This window comes from Peromyscus californicus, unplaced genomic scaffold (genome assembly GCF_007827085.1).
Source record: "Peromyscus californicus insignis strain IS unplaced genomic scaffold, ASM782708v3 Scaffold_7__1_contigs__length_154581171, whole genome shotgun sequence".
NCBI classification, from domain to species: domain Eukaryota; kingdom Metazoa; phylum Chordata; class Mammalia; order Rodentia; family Cricetidae; genus Peromyscus; species Peromyscus californicus.
Window position 1 is genome coordinate 81,719,284 of NW_026294595.1, and position 17,938 is coordinate 81,737,221.

The 17,938-nt window shown below is 42.6% G+C and overlaps 1 pseudogene; it reads right to left on the minus strand.

Moving 5' to 3' along the window:
• Window positions 1–6,288: 6,288 nt before the first annotated feature.
• On the minus strand, window positions 6,289–6,658 carry LOC128100951 (60S ribosomal protein L34-like; annotated as a pseudogene).
• Window positions 6,659–17,938: the final 11,280 nt, after the last annotated feature.

Below are 17,938 nucleotides of genomic sequence, written 5' to 3' on the forward strand. Positions count from 1 at the left end.
ATGCTTCTCACAGTTTGCTTTCTGACTGAAATAAATCCAGCTCCCTTCCCTGGAGCTTCAAAGCTACTCTCTAGCAGACCTGCCATAGAACGAAGTTCAGATCAAGGGTGGGAAGTCCTTGGCTGTCATACGGGTCTCAGATCCAGACTCATCTAAAGAAAGCAAAGGTCAGCTGGACCCAGCATTGATCCAGGTCAGCAGGATTTGCAGCCTTGCTGGTCGACAGTTTAGAAGTATTTTCAGATATTCTGGGGCTGCAGATTTTCCTAAGATTTTTTTTCACCCCTCCTCCACTCCACCCCTTAAAACTTGGACCCCAGGAGTATTTCAAGGGAAATTCAATCCATATGTGCCTGATTCGTGTTCACTTAACTCATTGACATGTTGTTTTCCAGGAGCTGATTGATGTACAAGGAGTCTCCTGACCTCTTTTCCTGAGCCTTGCAGCACCGCCTTCCTCTGAGCTGGAAAATTGCCTTTTACTTGGGGTAAGTAGTGCTTTTGAGAGTTGAAAGTTTGGAGCTCAGCTTGATCCACAGTTCCCAGATCTGCGTGGGATTCAAGACTTGACAAATGTGGCCTCGATATATAAAACCCTTTCTTGCCTCGTTTCTTCTTCTTCTTTTTTTTTTTTTTCATGCGTGACACCAGTAGCTAGAGAAGAAAGGACATAGAGGCTGTGCTTACTTTCAGAGCATCCAAGCAGGTACCTTTGGAAGTTGTAGTATTACTTGGATGGTTTAAGACGTGTGAGTCCAGCTGTTCCCTTCAACCACCCTTTCCCTGCCTTGATTGCTTTCATGTGCTCCCAACCCAGAGAACTTCCTTTGCCAAGTTTTAAATGTGTAATAAAGGCAGCAGCTGACTTTAAACCCTGCTTTGATTCTGTTGGGCAACATCTCAGCCTGGGTTAAGTTACCTGGCAGAGTATCCCAGCAGACTTTCATGATGCTGCCCCTTGGAGTGCATCCTAAAATTATATCACTGAATAGACAGGTTATGAAAGCAAGCTACTCTCTCCATCACTTCTGCTGAGTGAAGTGGCATCTGACCTGGGCCGTGCCTCAGCCCTCAGACAGCTGATAGTTGGTCAAGAATAGCTAGAAGAGCATCATGGGAAGACAGTCTTAGCTCCTCTTACAATACTCTGGATAGAGAAGCCTGCAACAGTTTGGGAGGCTGTCTCAACGCTCGCGACTCCTTCAGATGCAAATTCTCTATTTGTGATACTCAATGTGTTCCACTCATTTATATTTATGTATGCACTGGGGTTTTCCAGAGAAGCCAGAAGTTAATTCCAATTAAATATTCATGTCTAATTCAGGCATACTGAAGTTCTACCAGCTAAAGACACGTGCCATACAGACTGGCAAAAAGAAAGAAGAGCCATTGCTAATACGTATTGGACACTCATCATATGCACGAAGCCGTGCTGAGTGCTTTGCAGGCAGTCTTACTTTTTTTTGTTCCTCCCCATCTCTCTTCCTCATGGGTGTTGCTACTTTTCTTAGTCATGATAATAGAAAGCCAAGATTTGGAGTCACTGTAAAAGTTTCAGATTCATGGAGCTCTCGTGGGGGCTTCTACATTACACCCTATTGGCCTGTGTGTGTTGTCGTCCCCCCCACCACCACCAAGATACATGGAGTAAATGCCAAAGCTAGAGACCCACAGCATTGTGCAGCCCTACAAAATGTATGCAAGAGCTTTAGGAAGACCTTAGCACACCCACTCAGATTCTAAAGGAGGGTCTCAGAGGGCAACTGATGGGAGTGAGCTTAGACAAGAGATCCAGGACTCAAATTCAAACCTCCTGGAAATGATGGTACCACTAACAGGAATCTCAGGTACCCTATACTAAAGAACTGCACTGTCCAGGCCGGAGATCCCAATGACATGAATGTCCATGGATTACAGAGAGAAACTCCAAAGCCAACGTCACTATCTTCATCTCAGAGGCAAGGAAACGGGTTCAAGGGGGAGAAAGTAACAGTCAAAGGCACACAGAGGAAGAAGTCCAGTCTGTTTTTAAATCCAGGTGCATCTGCTTGCAAATCCAAGACCCTCTTCAGTAGACAGAGACGATCTTCTCACGGAATGGCAGCTAGTAAGCAGAAAATGCCATGCGTATAATCAAAGAATCTCAAGAAGATGACGGTAATTGGGACAAGAAAGAGAAGTAAGAGGAGGAAGGGAAAATGCAAACATTCAAATTCCCAAGAAGGAAGCCATATGGTAGAATCAGCAGCCTCCTAAATGATCTACCTTCAGGAGGCTGGCTCATTCATTTTTCAAGAGCAACAGCTTCTGATAGGCGATGCTCCTGATGCTCCTGATGCTCCTGATATTTTCCAACTTCAAAATTTGGTAGCTGACTTGAGGAGTGAGGCAAATCATGTACATGTCTGCTACTTAAAGACAGAGGTACCTCGTCACCACCAAAGCACTGGGCAGACTGCCTATACCACAGGATCAGCCCCACAGGGTCTGCCATTGCCACTGCGAGAAGACTTGCTCGAAGCCTGAGAATCCTCCAGCAAATCTCTCAGAACAAAGCTGCAGATGAGGGCAGTCTAGGAGGTACCTCACAGGGAGACAGTCTCGCTCACCCTTGAGTGTGGTCCCTGACCTTCATGTCTGGGGAGTGGCTTCTGGTGCTTTCAGCAGCGTCCTTTCCTCCAGCCACTCCACTGCCCTTCCTTCAAGCACGGGAAGTTGACTCCTTCTGGGATGGAGTAAACATTGCACTCGAGGTCAAGGCACTTGGACCTCTGCTGTGTGTAGTTCAAGTTCCAGCCAAAGGCCAGAATCAATACCACAAATCACTGCCAACTGGACAAGAAGCCTCTTGTCTCTCTACCCCCTCTTGGAGATGCTATTTCCAATGCTTAGCAATTTCATTAAGTAGGACTCATTAGTCAGTGTCTCCTTAAGAGGTCTGCACTCCTTAAAGCTACTTTTGGTGTCAAACAGACTTGGTCTCTACACTGTCACCTAAGGAATGACAGAGCACCTCAGGAGTGTCAGCATGTTTACTGTGACAGCACCTCGGGGACAAATGGCCCTTAATATTCAAATGCTTTCTGCAACAAAAAAAGAGATCAAAAGCATTATAGGATGGGGGCATCTATCTCTGCTGAGTGCATCAGCTACATGAATCTATAAGAACACAACGTCAAAGCTGTTCAGTAGACATGTAGCTTGCCATAAAGTTATCTTTTGTGGACAAGAAATGCTGCCATTCACAGACACATGAATTGCTTCAAATGACGATGTGTATCTTCAATTCCCACAACTAAATCAAATGGACCTAAGGCAGAAAGGCTGACTAAAGTTTAATTTCGAAACCTTCCTTGTGTGTAAGAGAGTAGAGAGGGCTTTAAGCTGTTAGAGCTTCTGGGTGTAAAGAGTAAACCGGGGTTATTTGTCCTTTCCAGTTTCTCAACAGGCTATTTGGGTTTGTTTTTAATATCGGTGCTGCACAATGTATGCACTTAGATAATGTAACAACCCAGGAAGCAATTTCTGATCTCAAGTTTATGATTTAAAACGAATGATTTCATCAAACTCATTTGGATGTCCCAGCTTTTACAGTCTGTACAGAGATATTCCTTGAAGCATGGCGGGTTATGCTGGAAAACTGGAACCAACCAACCCATCCATCAACTGAGGATCAAGTAGCTGAGCCACAGCAGACTCACGCTATATAAACAAGGCTGTTCACTGTGCAGCCTCATAAGGTGTCCCCTGTGAGTGGGAATACTGCAGTGGTCACTGTAGTGGCATTTTTAAAAGAATGAACTAGGTTGAGAAAAATAGAGGGAGAATTCTAAGACATGCTGCTCAGACACTTTTTAGAATAGTACATGTCTATGCTATTATTTTAATTAATTCACACTTGAAAATAATAATGAATATATGCACACTTGTGCCTATATATGTACATACTTACAAAAATCTCTGGAAATATTTAAAATGTTGCCATGCTATTGTTAGGAAGAACCAGGAGTGGGTAGTTATTAAAATACTTTTTACCAATTAGGTAATATTATAAGTTTTAAAGAAAAAATTGAACAAAAATTTAGAAGAAATTTTTAAAGAATCTAAGCAAAAATTGTGGAGCAGCCTAAATTCACATCTGTGATTATTTTCCAGAATTGGTAAGCACAGGATCATAGGAGCCATACATTACTTTAATATATATTTACATCTTTTGTTTCCTAGGCCAGGGAATCCAGAAAGCAGGGACAGTTTCTACAGCATTTCTTCACCTCTTGCAGATAACAGCATAGAAAACTGAGGGTTGATCTCACCAGTTCCCCAGTTAGTTTATGTAATAAACATGCAGAAAGTGTCTGCTGGGCGCCTGGAAAATGACTTAGGAAATACAACCAAGAGGGTTTATATTCTATGAGTGAAAGAATGCCTAGGCAGTGGGAGGAACCTTCCAGATGGCACAAAACCCATGCCAAGAGTATCCCCCAAATACACAATCTATCTATCAGTTGCTTGACTTAGAAATTCCACATCTCACCAGTCATTCCCCGAGCTTGTACAGCTTTGCTGTTTTATGTGCATCTTGGTCCACTCTTTTCTTCTTAGCATGGATTGTCTTGACATCCATAGCTGGGAGCCAGAAAATGGTCTATTTGATTCTCTCCTGGGTCCCATTCTCTCCTTGCAAACAAGATTGCTTAAAATGTCTGTTCTTCAGTGCCATCTGACATGCTGTGAAACTCACACTCATCATGCTGATAACCTCACATAACGATATTCCTCTTTACTTTTACCAAATACCTTCTACATATTTTTATGTGGCCACAAATAGAAGTTTTCATTTGCTTCTAATAGAAGAATTAGGGAGATGTTCCAGGCACTATTTATTTAATAGATACACGAATCAAGGCCCAGGGGTGCTAAGCATCCTTACAAAAATGTAGCAGCTAAGAACCGCTAGTTGCAGAACTAGAACCCGGGTCTTTGGAGTTCAAAGCCGAGACTCATCCATTACACTCTACTTACATACTTAATTCAAGAATCCTATGGCAAAAAAATGCGTTGTACTATATTATAAAAGTACATTTATTGGAAAGCTGAGACAGGTACAATTCTAAAAAAGACTTACAAAGTTGTAAATGTCTGTGCTTCCTCTAAGTTGGATCTACATTGGAGTTGTGTGTGCTGGGGTAGGATCCATGGCTTCTTGACACTCACCATTGAGATTTCAGTTCCTGAAGGCAGTCAGGGCAACAGCGAAGACAGTTTCTTACAGCTTTCCCTGCACTCCTGTGCCCTCTATTTGATCGTCTGCCAGGGTGGTGAACCGCGCCAAGTCAAACAGTGTGCTGCATCTCCACAAGACTCCGCTGGGAGCTGAGGAATTCCATACTTGGAAAACAGGGCGGTGGGGATGGGGGGGGGACGGGGGGGGGAGGATGAGGGGGGTGCAGGGATAGAAACAGCGGGACTGTGGTCTTCTTTGAAGAGTGTAGATGCAGACAATGTTAATCTTGTTCTCTTGGAGTTTCTGGAGTTAAACTGGTTGCTGAGCACGCTTCACTCTGTCTGTGCTTTCTGGCCCGTTATCTGCATTAGCATCAATTAGCATGGACATCCTAAAACTAGAAAGGCTGGAAAGACCATCAGGCTTTGTGCTTTCTTCAGGAAAATTACAATAAATAAATAAGTTATCTTTGAATGGGGGGAGGTACTGTGTGTACTGAGGCAAACACAAGGACAATATCAGGTCCTGACTTTTGACCTTGTCTTAGGCAGTGCTTCTTGGTTGCCAGCCTAGCTGGCCCGGGTGTCCCAGCTTCCGGGAATTCCCCTGTGCCCACCACCCATCTCTCCTTGGGAGCACTGGGGTCACAGATACGCACCACTGCCCACCTCCACCCCAGCGTCACCAGGGTTCTGAGGAGTCCCAACTCAGGTCCTCACGCTTGTGTGGCAGATGCTTACTGAGCCACCTCCCTTCTCCGTCCCTTAAGGAGAACACTGTGAGTGTTCTCATGGAAACCAATGCCAGTTCCACCAGCAATGCTGTTTATCTAAGAAAAGGAAAATGTAAAGGCTCCTCATTACACTCCCATCTCTAAGGGTCTCCTTTCCCTGGCTTCACTGCTAGGCAGATGGTATTAATGTGTTAAATGTGCTGTTATGTTTTTTAAATGTATTGAATGATTAGTTAAAGAAATTGTATTTGAATTTTTTGACATGTATTTGAATTTTCTCTTCTAGGATGCTTCCTTTTTTTTTTTTTTACAGACAAAGCCTTGACCTTTATTATTTTAAAAAGCTGTGTACTTCTTTCGATTTCTGACTCTGTGCTTATGCCTTCAACAATTTCACAACAATTTTCTTCTCCTCAATAAGGAAAGCTCGCTTGATCCTGTCACGGACACACTTGGCACACAGGGACCCACCATAGGCCTTGCTGACACGCTTCTTTGTCCTAGACAATCTCATAAGGACTTTTGGTCTCACAGCACGAACCCCTCCAACCTACCTGGGCACACACCGCATGTGCATTTAGGTGCTTTCCCAACCTTCTTGGTATAGAGGTAAACAATCTTGTTGCCAGAGGAGATAGCCTAGTTTTGTTAGAGACTGTATTGTAGGGAAACCAACGATGATATGTCAAACACTGAACCATTCTGAGGGCTTCTAAGCACCATCCCTGGAAGAGGAAAAAAAAAGTCAGGATGCTTCTTTTTCTCACTCTTTAAGCTAGAAAATTTCTTTTTGGCCTCATTCTGTAAACTAAACCAGTAGTCTAAATCTTCTCATTCTGAAGAAAATTGGTTAAGACCTGTGCAAATTTTGATGATGCTCCAGGAGTATGAAGCTACTTATTGATACAGACACACTTTCATCCAATTAAACAGTGGCCCCAAACTGACGTAGTTATAGATTTTGCCATTGGCATTTTGTTTCTTCCTTACAGAAACATATTTTATATTAGTATTCTCTAGTGAGAATTTTCCATTTAAAAAGTATTACTCTTCACCAAAAGCATCAAAAGACTATTTCTAAATGTCTGAAATCTTGTTTAGTAATCAGGTTAGGATGACTGGTACTTAACCTTACATTATTTAACAAGACAGGCTAGATGCTCACCAAGCCCCTCCCTCTGCTTAAGTGAGCCTGCAGTTCTGCCTCCCTCCTGCTACAGCCATGTGATGTCAGAACAAAAGCACCTAACCCCACACTAGGCCATGTAAGCTGTTCCCCACCAAGTGCTGGGATAATGGGTATGTGTGACCACATGGAGTTTGAGAGATAAATTTGCATTGTATTTAACTCAATTGTTGTAATAGTTAATTACCCAGATTAATAGCATCCATTTATGATCAGCATCTGGATGTGTCTCCCTTTAATTTAGTGTTACAGATGTTTGATATCCAACTTTAAGAAAAGTGAAAAAAAAAAAACCCTTCCAAACTCCCTGAAGTCTTTTGAGCCAAGAAAACAAAAAGAATTATAAATATTGATGATAATTAAATATTTACAAATAAACAGTATAAACAACATGATTCAAATTCCCTATTAAACAGTGAGAGGACACTAATTTATCTCTCTCAAGTCATTAAAAAACCTGTCATAGCCTATTGTGATGGCTAATCTTGGTTGTCAACCTGACTACATTTGCAATCAACTAAACTCAAGCAGCTAGGCAGGCCTTTGCGGGATTTTCTTGATTGGACCACTTGAGGTGAGAAGACCCACCCTAAATCTGGGCCACAGCTGGTATCAGCCCACATCAAAGGACATGGAAGAAGGAAACTCTTGCTTTTAGCCTGCTTGGCCTCCCTCTGACCGGCAAGTTCATTTACTCTGCTACCAAGGCATTCCTTCACTAGAATTAGAACTTACTGTGCGATTCCAACATAGACTGAATACCAGCAGCTCTGTAGGAATTCCCTGGACTCCAGCACCAGATTGGGATTGAGACATCCAGCCTTGTGGCCCGACAACTGTGCCTTTCTATCATGAGACAGTCGTTGTTGGACTAACCAGATGACTGTGTGTAAGTCACTCTAATAAATCCCTTTAATACATGTGTATTTTTCATTCCATCAGTTCTGTTCCTCTAGGGAACCCTGACTAACACACCTGTGGTGGTAAATCTGTGGTAAAATAAGGACTTCGCCGTTCACTGACTAGAGAAATGCACTTGTGATATTTGGAGATGTTCTTAACAGTGTTTATCAAGGTCATTAAAAATACTCAGCTCCTTACACTCAACATTCTATCTGTATGGATTCTCATTACTAGGAGGATGTTTTTCTTTTAAATTTGGTTTTATTCTATTCTAGTTTTTGCACTGCAAAGATCAAACCCAAGACCGCTATCTGCTAGGCAAGTACTCTACCACTGAGCTCCATCTCAGCCACCAGTGTTGACTATTTCAGAGGAGAGCAAACCTGGAGGATTTGGCCCACCTGCCAGCTAGCTGTTTCTGTAACTTTTTACTGAAAGGGAGTTATATTTACACACTGCCTGTGGTTATGTCTGTCACAGAAAAAATTAATAGTTGGGACAGAAATCCTCAGGACCACAACAGACAAACTGATTTGCATTTGGTTCTTTTAAAACAAACCTTTCTTTTTAATGAACATAGCAATTGTGTGGATTTGCAGGGCACAATCCGATATTTCAATACACGTCTACAGTGAGGTTATTTCTCTCGTCTTTGTGTCTACTGACTCTCTCTCACGCCGTAGCCTTCCTAGTCTCTGGTAACACTAGTCTTCTTTCTGCTTCTTGGAGGTCAAGTTTTAAATGTATGTTTTACTACATTTAATTGTCTAGTGTGAGAGCATCATGCTGTGATTCTCATGTGTAAATCAGAGGGCATCTTGGAGTAGTCAGGCCTCTCCTTCCACCATGTGGTCTCAGGAATCGAACTCAAATCTTCTGTTTGGTGATCAGCACCTTTAGGCACTGAGCCTTCTCACCAGCAAGTGTTGACCTTTAAAACTTTCACATATGAGTGATTACATGAAGTTTGTGTGTGTTCATTGGCTCTTTATTTAAAAAAAAACCCAACTTTTTGCCAACTTCTTTTTATACCAACCCCTAATATACAATAATAAAAATATTAAATTACTGAATAGCTAATAATGTGGCAAAGTTTATACTATATTCTTATAATCAATTATCGTAGAAATATTAAAATACTTTCCACGAACTATTTAGAGATACTGGAACATGTTGCTTATATAATGCTAAGTGTGAAAAAGCAGAATTCAAAATGATTTATATAATTCCTATTTGATTTAAAAGTACTCACTCATATATACACAAATAGATGAGAGAAGCCAGACACCAAATGTTAGTGGTGATTATTTGTAGGGGAGAAATTGCTATTGGTATTTTTGTTCTCCATACTTGGATATGTTTTTAAATCTTCTAAGTGGTGTTTTTATCATTGAACAAATATTAATTTTATTTTAATGCCGAAGGAATGAATTAACTGATGTAATTACTATGTCACAGAATTCTTTCTCATATTCCCACTTAGCTCATAGCAGGGAGTGAAAGTCCACTTAGGGAGGCCATGTACATGACTGGGAATCCAAGCGACAGACAATCACCAGCACTTCCACAAGTTTGGCCTTAGAGCTGAGGCCCAGCAACATAAGATTAAACTGACAACGTGTTCATCATTTTCTACTGTTCTTGCAGGAGAGACAGGCTTCAGGAATCTGAGAATTCACTTCTCTTCCCTAGACAGGAAGTTCCATGCAGACAACTGTCTCTTTAGCAGAGTTGTTGAAGTTTGCATAATCACCTCCGGACAGACATTTTCATGCCAGCCACCTATTCCCAGTGGACATTTCTGCTGCCCTGGACATTCTTCAGAGAATTCAGATGTCTCTTAGAGTAAATTTGTCTCCTCCTTGGATTCCTGTATCTATAACCCTGTAAGTCTTCCTGCTTAGCTGTGTTACATTTGCAAAGATGTCTTTTTGATTCATCTGCCCCTGGATCACCTGTAAGTACCTGTCAATGGTAAAATTTTATTACTCTGGATCTGTGTCTCCAATTCAACAAGCAGGTTATGTAACCTCCATGTAATTGCTGAGGAGGGAGAATGTGTGTTCAATGTCATGGATACAGAGAGAAGAAGGAGGCTGCTTGCACGTGAACTTCTTGCAGCTGCCTAAACAGAAGGAAACAATTAAGAATCTCAGGTGTGGAGCCAAGAATTCAGACCCCTAGAAATGGAGCTTGTGGGGGTGAGATTAAGGACGGGAACCAGTGCATTAAAGTGAGATATCAGGCAAGGAGAGAACATAAATATACGGAATGACGATCTCTAAAGAGACGTGTTTGCTATCTGCATTTTACAAGTGAGAAAGCAGAGGTGGAGCAAAGATGAATTGATTTCATGCAAATGCACATTGCTTAACAGCTGGACCAGGGAAGAAACTCAGATCTTTGGAGCACCAATGACCACAGTCCACGCCACAGCTGCCCCATGTCTGACAATCGTAATGAAATCACTGCTCAAGAGCAGATCCATATCCTCACTCTCAAACATGTATATTAGGACTAACTCATCACAGACATCACCTTTTCGAAGCAGCTTTTATCTCAAAGCAACCATGTCAGGCAATGAATGGCCTTTCATTCCATACAGTGCCTTTCACACCATAAGCTGTTAAAGGAAAGAAGGAATGCATTTAAAACCTGATGTCTCATTTTGATAATAGCCATGGGTATATTACATAGCATTCTTAGAGTATTTTATATAATAAATTAAAATTGGAAATTAGGAGAGATAGTAGCATAAATCACCACGGCATAGCTGGGGTTTATTTACCTGTGAACTGCGAACAGTATTTATAATGTCACTGGGATGTTTTAAGCCTATGTGAAGCAGTCTATGCAAACCACCAAGGTAAATCATTTCTGTTCCATTAAAAATGGGTATTTTCTTAGTAGCTTTAAAAGCTAAAAGTGAGCTAGGGATATGGCTCAGTGGTTAAGAGTACCTGCTGTCCTTGCGGAGGACCCTGGTTTGGTTCCCGGTGCCCACATCGGACCCCTCCCTACCACCTGCAACTCTAGCTCCTGGAGATCCAACACCTCCTTTTATCTTCCACAGACAACCACATGCACATATACCACATACATACACATAAATGAATGATAAAATACATATTAAAAGCACATGCTAGAAACCGGCACTGTATGTGCACAGCCCATTCCCCAGCACTTAAACACGCAAACAAAATCTCAAAATGAAGGCATGGGCTTCTTATGTACATTTTTTCATGCTTTCTCCATTTTTCCACAGACTTTTGGGGGTACTAATGTTACCAAAAAATGTTTTACTTCTGTCTTCTTACCTGTGAAGGAAGAGCATGGTATGAGAAGACCCAAAATAAACTAAGATCTCTACTGAATAGTGCAACTGGCCCGCCTTGGCAAGTCTCCATGCCAGCTACCACTTGGCAACAGTTTAGAAAATTGGAACATAGCTGTTGGTCTGAAGGTCTGCCTGCCCCCCTTAAGGTGATGGCATTAGGTGAGGACTTTGAAAGATGGTTAGATCATGAGAATTGTCCCCTCAGGCATGCTCCTTTATAACAGTGTTCTTAAGAAAAAGGCCAAGAGGGACTCCCTGGTCCATCTGCCACACAAGGATGGAGAAGATGGGGTCTTTTCAGAAACTCAGTTTACCTGTACTTTACTTCATATCGGACTTCTTGATCCTCATAGCCGTGAGGAATGAACTCCTGTTCTGTAACAGCTACCAAGCATTCTGGAACTTGGTTAGAGCAACCAGAGCATCAGAGGGTGACCTGCACCTCCTGGGAACTAGTCAAAAACAGAAAACGTCAGGCGACACTCTGGTCTCACTGAGCTGGAATCTGCAAAGGATCAAAAGCCCAGCTTATTCACCACGTGCACTTTCAAGTTTAGAGAACTCTCCATGATGCCTGTCAGGAAAGGAGGGTCTACTGGGATAACAAGCCTGGGAACAGTTTAGTTATGCCGTCGTTCTCATGGCCAGTGGGTGGGAAGAGTGTGGCATGACTCCTGACCCAGTCATTCTCTTGACACCAGTTCATGAGTACCTGCTATATACCAGTTAGCAGCACTCTGGGTTCTGAGAAAGGAAACTTCAAGAACGATTTGGTCATGCTCTTATAGTTCACGTCCTCACTTGCGTTAGCCATCTTGACCTCCCCTGATGGCCTCAGTCTAAGGTCACCATCTATTTCCTCCCAATAAATTGATGCCGTGAAGGGCACAAAGCATTCCTAGATGGCTTGAGTTGGGACAGGGACAGTGCTGAATGTTTCAAACACTATAGTGGGTATCTCTGTTTGGGGGACTCCAACCTTTATTTGTTTGCTTGTTTGTTTGTTTGTTTCTTTGGGTTTTGTTTTGTAACAATGTAGCATCTCCCCTTAGGTGATGATGAAGAAAGCCACCTTTCTGTACCTTTTAGGGTAAAGTGGCACAGCCTATGAGCTTCAGGTCAATCTGAAAGTTCTTTTTCTTGACCCCCATTTGGAACCTATGACCCAGTATCCAGAAAGAAGATTCGGTCCAAGTTCTGCTAGAACTATGAAATTCTAGATAAAGAGCTACTCTTTTGAGAGTGTGTGTGACGTATGTGTAGCGTTCAATGCATGAGAGTGCAGGTACAAGCATACCGTAGTGCATGTAGAAGTCAGGTGTTAGTCCTTGACTCATCACTGCTTGTATGTCAGGCTACGTGGTCTGAGGTTTCCAGGCATTCTCCTGTCTCAGTCTCCCAGCTTGCTATAGGAGCATTAGGATTGCAGACACCTGGATATACATGGGGTTGGGGGTTTTGAACTCAGGTCCTCACACTTGCATTACAGTCGATTTACCCATTGAACCCTCTCTCCAGCTGCCTAGACTTGCTAGATTTGCTAGACTAGTAGGATGTACGTTTGAAGCTAGGTGCTGCTTGTCATCCTTGCGAACACATGAAGAGAGTCTCCTTGCGAACGGAGCCAACCCAAAGAAAGCAGAGCCGCGAGCTGGAGAAGTGGGCGATTTAAATACATGCATTAAACATTTCTGCCCAACAGCGCACAAAGGCGGCTTTGTACTCAGTTCTCTGGGGTATGAATTGATAAATTCCCCCTTTTATTTCAGTTGGTTTGATTTGGATTTTTCATGCCCTGCCACTGTAGACATTCTGGCAGTACACATAAATACTTTCAGTGAAGTCCCCAAGCACATCCCGAATCAGATGCCGTTGGTGTACCCATTTTCCTGAGAAAAAGACTGGAGACTTTGAAAGGTTAACTCAAATCATTTGCTCAATAACAAACATATAGCTGGCAAATGGTAGTCTCAAGATGAAATCTCACAATATCTCATTACCAAGATTTACATTTCATAAGGCCGTTTTAAATAATATTTACTGTCTGGAATTACTAAACTCTGCATTTGAAAAAGAATGAAAGGAAATGAGTATTCTAGAAACTCACTCTAATGATCTTTTTACTATGAAAGCATAGCCTCGAGGACCACACGAATAACTGGCCCATTGATAACTTTCCATAACTAGACGACTTTGAACGCAGTTCATTACAGAACCCATCTTAATTCAGCCCATGCTATAATAGGTTGCAGGTTTATGGTTACAGCCATAGGTAATTTACCAAGGTCAAAGCCAGCAAAGGGTGAATTTGGGAAATAAAATCCTTTTCAGTTTCACAGTTCTCCTCCAGTGTTTTTCTGTTTCCCAACAGTGATACCCATCTAGAGTACCTTTTCCCTAGAATCAATTAAAAATTCTTTAATCAAAGAATCACAGTACCTTTCACATACATTTTTTTTTGTTTTTATGATAGACCTTAAGTCATCTAGTTTAAAGCCACAGGAACGACCTATTATGGTGATATTTTATTTGTGCTGAAATGTGATTTTATTTGTATGTTAATAAACAAAGTTGCCTGGGGATCAGAGCTAAAAGCAAGCCATTTAGCAGAAGTCTGGCAGTGGTGGCACATGCCCTTAATCCGATCACATGGCAGGCAGAATCTCTGTGCGTTCAAGGACACAACCAAGCGATGACCTGAACCTTTAATCCCAGGACCAACCATAGAGACCTGGAGGTCTGTATAGACAGGCAGTGGTGAGAAAATCATGTGGTTGTGTTTAGAGCCAATGAGAAGGCAGAACAGAAAGGCAATAAAAAGGACAGGTCACACAAGAGAAGGTCTCTCTCTCAGGGGAAGGACGGCAGCAACTGGTAAGCTAAAGGCTATTCACTCTGATCTCTTAGGCTTTTAACTCGGTATTTGGCTTTGTGTTTCTTATTTAATAAGACCATTTAGAATTTCGTCTACAACCTATTGATGCTAGAAATCTGTGATGAAAGAAGGCAAAGTCTACTCTAGGGTTTTGTAGTCACTGCACTGACCCCAACTACATATAAGTCAAATCCGCTGAAAGGAGGGAGAGAAAGGGGCTGGAGTAGAGTAGACCACCCACAGAAACGTGGGTAGTATGAGCGCTTTGTCCTTTCTTCAGCTGCTAAGACTTCACTTTACTGAATGGCACACCTCTGCACAATTCTCTATCCCTTTGGCCTTTCTGTAGAGGCAGTGACTCTCCTCATTCCCCTGGCTGAGCTCTCTGTTACTCCAGGAACAACAGCATTACAATGTGTTACTCCTTTTGTCTCTGTCACAAAATACTTGAGATAAGCAATTTAAAATGGGGAGGAACTTATTTCGGCTCATGGATTGCCAACTTGACAAGATCCAGAATTATCAAGGAGACAAGTCATTAGATGTGTCTATGAGGGATTTTCTTTTACTTTCTTTTTTTTTCATTTTCCTTTATTAAGAAATTTTCTGCTCACTCCATATACCATTCACAGATTCCCCCCTCCTCCCTCCTTCCACCCCCAGCCCTCTTTCCCAAGCCACCCAGCATCCCCACATCCCCCAAATTGAGGTCTCCCATGGGGAGTCAGCAGAGCCCAGCACACTGAGCCTAGGCAGGTCTAAGCTCCTTCCCACTGCACCAAGGCTGTGCAAGGCTTCACACCACAGGCACCGGATTCCCAGAAGCCTGCCCATAGACCAGGGACAGATCCCGATCCCCCTGCTTGGGTGCCCCCCAAACAGTTCGAGCCAAACAACCGTCTTCCTTATCCAGAGGGCCTAGTCCAGTCCCATGGGGGCTCCACAGCCACCAGACCACAATTCATGGGCTTCCACTAGTGTGGCCAGTCATCTCTGCACATCCTCCCATCGTGATCTCGACATCCCTCGCCTACAGAATCCCTCCTCTCTCTCATTAATTGGATTCCAGAGCTCAGCCTCGTGCCTGGCTGTGGATCTCTGCATCTGCCTCCATCAGTCACTGGACAAAGGCTCTATGATGACAGCTAGGTTATTTGTTAGATCAGTCACCAGAGTAGACCAGTCCAGGCACCCTCTGGATCACTGCCAGCAGACCAAGGCGGGGTCATCCTTGTGGATTCCTGAGAGCCTCCCCAGCACCCTGCATCTTCCTATTCCCATGATGTCCTAGGAGGGATTTTCTAGATTAGTTTCACTGAAATAGAAAGACCCACTCTAACTGCCAGGCTGAATGAGAAAGCTAAGTGAGCTGGGCAGCAACATTCCCCTCTCTGCTTCTGGACTGTGGATGCAATGCGACCGGCCACCACCTCAAGTCCCTGATGTCATACTTTCCCCGCCATGGTGCACAATGGCCTAGAACTTTTAAGCCGAAATAAAACCTTCTTTTCTTAAGTCGCTTTTGTCAGGCATTTTGTTTCACAATGTGTGAAATAACTAATGCAATGTGAAGATAGCCTAAGTGTCCATTGAAGAATGAATGAGATGAATATATATATATATATATATATATATATATATATATATATTCATCCTTTTAAAGGAAGCAATCCTGTTCTTGCAACAACATAGAAGGTCCTTCCACATAAGCTATGTGAAAGAAGCCACATACACACTGACAAATATGTGATTTCATTTTATATGCAGAATCTTAAGCAAATCAATCACATAGAAATACAGTAAAAAGGTGGTTACAAGGATGGAGAGATTCAAGGCTACAAAGCTGCAATTATGTAGGGCAAGTGTAGAAATATAATGTACACCAGGAGGACTGATGTCAATAGTATTGTGTGTGACACTGGAAATGTGCTAAGAGAGTAGATTTTTGGGTGTTCTTATCACAGTACATTAAAAAGGAAAGTATATGTGGTGATAGATAAGCTAGTTTGCTTGACTGTACTGATATTTCACTTTGTGTGTGGATGTGAAAACAGTATTTTATAACACAGATAGTATATACAATTTTTAAAATAAGCACCACAGCTATCATACTGTCTAGAGTCTTTCTCCAAGTATCACACACTAGGTTTACTATATTCATGTCTTTATTAGTGATGTCACCTTGATCACTTTGCAGACTGTCTTTTAGAGAGAATATCCTTCGCTTCTGGTACCACAAGAGGCACTGGATCATCCTTTAGCTTCTGTTTGTTTGTCTTGTGTCCCTGGCCTCAGTCTGAAAGTCTCTCACTGCTCCTACGAGCCATGGTTCCTTTCATTGGAGAATGGTGTTTAGAAATAAAAAACGGGCCGGGCGGTGGTGGCGCACGCCTTTAATCCCAGCACTCGGGAGGCAGAGCCAGGAGGATCTCTGTGAGTTCGAGGCCAGCCTGGACTACCAAGTGAGTTCCAGGAAAGGCGCAAAGCTACACAGAGAAACCCTGTCTCGAAAAACCAAAACAAAACAAAAAACAAAACAAAAAAAAAGAAATAAAGAACGGATGCTTCGTGTGCATTGCTGTGGAGAAGCCACTGCCTCTAAGCCTGTAAGCAGACAGAGCTAAGAGAGGCGTTATATATCTAATCCATTGTCCTGGTTAGTTATAGTCAACTGTATACCAAACTAGAATCAGCTTGGAAGAAGGAGCCTCAACGGAGGAAATATCTCCATCAGATTGGCCTGTGGCCTGGTCTGCAAAGCGTTTTCTTGATTGCTGACTGACATAGGATGGCCCAGCCCACTGTGGGCAGTGGCACCCCTGGGCAAGCAGTCCTGGATCGGGCTGAGCAAACTCTGGAATGCGAGCTAGTAAGCAGAGTTCCTCCATGGATGCGTCTTCATTCCCTGCCTCGGCTTCCCTTGATGACAGACTCTAACCTGTAAGAGGAAATAAACCCTGTCCTCCCCAAGTTGCTCTTGGTCTTGGTGTTTGTTTATCACAGCAACAGGGAAGTAACCAGGATGCCCACATAGGTATGCACACCTATCACTCTGCACCTGTCTATTACTTAGTTATCTGGCTATCCTTATGTTTTTACATAGGAAGTTTCAATGTGATATGTACATATCATATATAAGGTTTATTGTATATGACATATATGTATGTGGCATTATGTGGCCATTTTTTTTTCTGGATTGATCCATTCTTTCTTGAGGAAAGAGAGAAGGCTCACAACACATACAAGGGAATTACAAGATTCACAACCCCCTTTCTTGATTAATATGATATAAGCACTAAACGAGTGAGGGTGGAGAGGCTGTTCTGTGGAACTCCCTGCAAGTTGCAGGAAACCCTAGTGAAACAGCTTTTCTACATTGTCCCCATCCGAGGGTGGGTTTTCAAGGATGCTGCTGTCTTTGAATCACCCCTGCTTCTTGGTCCAGCAAGATCTATGGGGTCGAATGGTTTCTTTGTTGTCATCTGTGCCCTCTGTGGGTTGATTACACATTTGCTCACTTCTCACCTGGAAAAGTCAGGTCACGTAACATGTAGCCAGTAGTTTATGCTAATAACTCGTATTCCAATCCAACACTTCAGTATTTGCTTTAGTTTTTGTGCCTCCATTATTTATAAATTCTCTCTCTTATAGTAGGGACCCTAATTCTTATTATCTACAGC